The sequence below is a fragment of the Sinocyclocheilus rhinocerous genome, unplaced genomic scaffold, assembly GCF_001515625.1.
Source record: "Sinocyclocheilus rhinocerous isolate Xijiao unplaced genomic scaffold, SAMN03320098_v1.1 scaffold1174, whole genome shotgun sequence".
Lineage (NCBI taxonomy): Eukaryota > Metazoa > Chordata > Actinopteri > Cypriniformes > Cyprinidae > Sinocyclocheilus > Sinocyclocheilus rhinocerous.
The window spans coordinates 63361-69129 of record NW_015654557.1 but is presented as its reverse complement, the minus strand read 5'-3'; the positions used below and the strand labels follow the sequence as shown (position 1 = coordinate 69129).

General features: G+C 31.8%; 1 protein-coding gene across 1 annotated transcript in view; it reads right to left on the bottom strand.

Annotated features, from left to right (window-relative positions):
• The window catches only part of LOC107717640 (MAM domain-containing glycosylphosphatidylinositol anchor protein 2-like), a 165270-nt gene that overhangs the window by 121814 nt on the left and 37687 nt on the right, over positions 1-5769 (bottom strand). The gene's annotated exons all lie outside the window — the stretch shown is intronic.

The following is a 5769-nucleotide window of genomic DNA, read 5'->3' as shown; positions in this document are numbered from 1 at the left end:
TAGGGCAATAGAATATACGGTCTGTACAGTAGAAAAACCATTACGCCTATGGAGAGTCCCCACAAGGATAGCTGACCAGACATGTGTGTGTGTGTGAGAGTGTGTGTGTGTGTGTGTGTGTGTAAGGCTGCTGAGCACAGCATATGTTTGTCACAGATAGTATCATTGTGTTCTGATCTGGCAGGTTGGCTGTTGTTTGTTGTAATGTCAGTAATCGTGTCTCATTACGCTGAGTTGTCTTCATGAACGACACGCGACTCTTTCTGTAAGTCACAGCAACCCGTCGTTGTCTGGTGGAGTTCATCCACATAATGAGTTTCTCTTGACTTTGCTTTGTCGAACACGAATGTGGACTAAAAATAACACGTTAAGCCCTCGGGACGACTGACTGCTGCCATGTTTGTGTTTCCCAGTGAATATCTGGATAAATAATCCTCCCGTCTCTGCTGAGCTGTAAATGAGTGCATTGATGCAGAAGCAAAACATCAAACCTCAATTAGACTCTAAATGCATGAAAGGAAAGCAGCACCTTTCTGCTCTAATGACCTTTTTGCACTTTAAAGCAATCGGATCAAATGCCGGAGTACGTCCTCAAAGGCACGCGCGGCTTCAAAGATGCGAGACACAGCGTTAGCATGTTCTGTGTGGAAACAGATCGCACCGGATGATTGATCAAAGCAACAATGTCATACTACTGTAATATTATTACTTTTGTAATGCGTTACTCCCAACACTGGTCCTGATTTACTCAAGCTTCTGCATGCTGTTGCATTTTAAAGACTGTCTGTTGTGTGCAAATAATCAGCATCTGCATTTGTGTTCCACAGAAAAATGAGACTTAGGTGAGTTAACGAGGACTGAATGTGATTGTAGTTTAATGACCGCACATGCAAAGATACCGAAATGTGGTGTTTTTTTTGTTCTTCACATGTGAGGGACTTCTGCGCTCTCGTTCTGGCTGTTTTCACTTTTTTTTGTTTCTCCTCTCGTCATCAGAAATGACTCTTTCTTCCATCACCTCATCAGTTTTACGTTGAACTGTTTTAACAGCCACTGGCTCTCTAGAATGGATCTAGAATGTGGAATAGATTTCTACGTAGAACAAGCAGTTTGGAGAATGGATGGATTATTTTATTTTATTATTATTTTTTTTTTTATGTTTTAACACACACGCACACACACACACACACTCACATGGGACGCAGGCGTTTGTTTGGCTTCTCAGAGCGTTTTTTCTCTCACATCATTACACTTTAAAAGCCTCATGTTTGTTCAAATATTTAGCCCGCAACAATCTCCAAGAATCTCGATCCAAGAATCTGAAGTTGTGAGCCCTTCCTGGAATGAAATCTGAATCGGGACAAATTCAGAGGTTTATTCTGCAGTTTCTCAGCAGCGCTTTGTGTAACGGCTTCATAAAAGCACAAAAAGCTGAAGCATTAGAGACGGCAAACTGAGCAGAGATCACAACACCGTCAGACGACTGAAACGAACAAACCCAAGCGAGAGAAACTCAAACGCTACAGCAGGCTCAGACTGTCTCATCATGTAATTATTTATTTTATTTTATTTTATTTTATTTTATTTTATTTTATTTTATTTTATTATTTTATTTTATTTTATTTTATTTTATTTTATTTTAAACCAGCCCGTCTGAACCCAGAACAATAACAGATCTCCTATTACAGACTTTGATTTATAAAAAGACGTTCATTTGTTTGCGGCTGATTGACATTTAAGCAGGAAAACGGAAACATACAGAGAACAAGACGAGGACATGATATTGTTTTGTTGCACGTAGCTCTAGTTACTCAGAAAAGGTCACTGGTAATTGAATTTTTGGTTTTTCAAATGAATTTATCTCTCAGCATATATTAGGCTGTGACCTACTGATGAAGAATATTCATCTGCGCTCGCCGAATGCCAGCCACAAAGAGCTCGAATTAAACAGCAGCTTATCGAATCCTAATTCATTCCCTGTCAGAAACACATTCAGATCATGATTTATAAAGTCTCAGACTGTTTTAAAACCTGTGTCATACAAAGAGTAAAGAGTTTTGTTTTTTTAAGGAAATTAATGTTTTTATTCATCAAGGACGCATTAAATTGATGAAAAGTGACAGTAAAGACATTTATAATGTTACAAAAGATTTCTATTTCAAATAAATGCTGTTCTTTTGAACTTTCTATTCATCACAGAATCCTGAAAAATAATGAAACTAAATATTAAACAAAACTTATATTAATTATATGTGTTTGGACCAGCATTATTATTGTTAACCATGTTTATAAATATGGCTAAAAATGAACAAAACTAATAAAAAATAAAAAGGTTAAACTGAAGACATAAAATGAAGAAATAACATGTATTCAAAATATATAGCTAAAACTGAAACTAACAACTAAAGCTTAATAGTAAAAAAAAAAAACTAATAAAAATGACAAAAATGACTATAATAACAAAGTGTAATAAAAAATATATAACTGAAACTAAAACTAAACACTAAAACACAAAATAAAAACTATACAAGCACTAATAAAAAATGACAAAAAAACAACAACAAAATTACAAAAATTGTAACTAAAATCAATTTGGAAACAGAAAATATAAAAATAAAATCTAATTCAAAATATATAACTGAAACTAAAACTAAACACTAAAACTTAGATATATAAAAAAACATATTTTAGACATTTAAAAAACTACAAAAATTAGTGACAGGAAATTAAACATAAATCACAGGGCAATAAAAAATAAATAAAGTTAAAATAAAACAAAATGCTTCTATATAAAGTCAAGGGAATGCTGGAGTCTATTCAATAAAAAAAAAATAATAATAAAATAAAAAAATATATAAAGTTTAAATAAATCCATCCAAAATTTTTTTAAATAAAGCAAACTAAAAAAGGACTTATCCTGTGTAGGGTCACGTGGATGCTGTATTCTATTCAAAAAAATAAAAAAGAATAAAATAAACAAATAAATAAATCCATCCACCACAGGGCAATAAGAAAAATAATAATACAAGTTAAAATAAATAAATAACAAAAATAATAACAACAACAATAATAATAATAATAATAATAATAATAATAATAATAATAATAATAATAATAATAATAATAATAATAATAATAATAATAATAATAATAATAATAATAATAATAATAATAATAATAATAATAATAATAATAATAATAATAATAATAATAATAATAACAATAATAATAATAAAAAATGAGAAAATAAAATAAAAATAAGATTAATTAAAAAATGATAAAAAAGTCTATTCAATAAAAATAAATAAATAAATAAACTATTAATAAATAAATAAACTATACATAAATAGATAAATAAACTATGTATAAATAAATAAATAAATAAATAATCAATCAATCAATCAATCAATAAATAAATAAGTAACCAGTGATACTAAAATAACACGGCAATGGACACATTTCCGTTACTCAACGTGTTTCTCTGCAGTGAAAGTGAAGTATCTTGGGGTTTTGGCTGGGATGAGGCCTGATGTAAGGTTATAGATCACTGATCAAAAGCATCAGTCGCTGGACTGTATGATAAGAACAGCTCTCAGTCAGACAGACAGAGACGTTTGGCCTCAGCAGAAACACACGCACCGTTTCCAGCCTGAATCCGGCTCTCCAGCACTTCATCACAGAGCTGGACGCTAACAGACCATCACTGGACAGTTATGAGCTCCGATCGGCCAATACAGCTCTTATCCGGCTCCGCAGACGCCCGAAAGCTCACACAGTCACGCACAAACCAGAGGATCATTAGAAACGCTGGAGCAGAAGCACACGCCTGCTGCATCTGAGAATGAACTCCACACACCAACTCATATTCACATAACTGTGGAAAACACAATAATGAGGGGAAAAACATGTTTTAGCTTACATTAGACTCTTAAAGGTTCTTAAATGTGTTTTGTTTTCTCCCCTGTGTTGTGAAAGTGGGCCCATCGTTCATCTATAAATAGCTGTCTTACCTCGTCTTAGTTAGTTTGGTTTTGTTCTGTTCAGTTCAGTTCAGTTCAGTTCAGTTCAGTTCAGTTCAGTTCGCCTTAGTGTGCCCTTATACTGAGTTCAGTTCTGCTTTGTCGACCTTAGATTTTTCTGTTTAAATCTAGCTAGATTATTTGTTGATTTTTTTCTTTAGTTTGAATGTATAATTTGTGATCTTTTAATTTAATTTAATTTAATTTTATTTTATTTTATTTAATTTTATTTAATTTAATTTAATTTAATTTAATTTTATTTTTTAATTCATCCATCCATCCATCTATCTATTTATTTATTTATTTGTTGTTAAAATAAACTTCATCTTTTTATTACAAAAAGAAAGTAAACAAAAAAATTATAAATACAGTATATAATTTAATATAAATTTAATAAAAGTTAATTAATTAATAATATCAACACATAATATACATTAAATATTAATACAAGTTATAAAAATTAAATGCCCCTTTTGCTTTGTGTGTATGGTGGTGTTAATAAAAAAATTAGAATAAAAGTATGTTGACAAACAATGCATAGTAACAGCAACAACAATCAATAATAATATAAAAACTAAGGTTTAAAAGTTTAAAATATTGCATAAATTACACTTGACTTCAATACCCCGCATATTGATAGCATCTCCCTGATCTCACGTTTGTGTGTTGCTCGGCAACCACTTTGTAGCAACCACAACTGTTTCTGAGGAACTACATTGTTTGGTGGAAGAATACTGTTTTTATTAATATCATTACACTTTATTTGCTCTGTTTTATTTTGTGAAACCTTACTACGTATATGGAATAACCGTTTTATAAAAGCAATAAGCCCCGTGAAGCCGTGGTTTACAGTGAATTTATAACAGCTAAGGCTCCGCTTCAAAAAAACAGTATAAAAATAAAAAAAATACTTAATAAAAACAGTATTCTTCCACCAAACAATGTAGCTCCTCAGAAACAGTTGTGGTTGCAACAAAGTGGTTGCCGAGCAACAGACAAACATAAACAAAGGTGTATGTTACTTTGTAGAGTAATTTACAACAGCTTCGAACGTGGCTCAGCCAATCAGAATCAAGCACCGGAACTCTCCGTTTTATAAGTCACAATTAATCAAAAGAGGTCTTTAAACTGATGAGAGTTTAATCAGGAGCAAGTCTGATGCTGATCAGAAGGAACAGCAGCGCATGATGAACAGCATTTGTTTAGCAAACACAGAAAGCAGGACGGAGATGCTGTGAAACGCGCCGGGAACGCCACGGCAAAGGTGCGACCGCATAATTACATCTATGGAGGAATAATTACACCCTCACAAATGCGTGTAATTGCTCTGGGACGATCGTGGAATACGTGCTGGAGGACACGCAGAAAATTACCCACCGCAGAACTCTTCATCTACACTTCTGACGGGTTCTTTGGGCTTTAACCCAAATTCTAATGCTTTTAAATGGAATTAAAATGAGTTGAAATGCAAATAAATGAGTCATTTTTAGCTTTAAAAGCATTTACTTTTTAATAGAAATATATTTTCAAGATATTAAATATTAAGATTAATTGTTATTTTGGTGCATATAAATAAAAACGATTAAACAACATTTTTTCTCTTTTAAATAAAATCTCAGTTCCTGAATTTAAATTGAATTGAGATGACAAACAGGATACACGATTATAATTAAGATTTTAATGTAATTAAATTTATTTTTTTTTAATAAAATGAGTCGAAACTAATAAAAAGCTCAGATTTTTTTTTAGC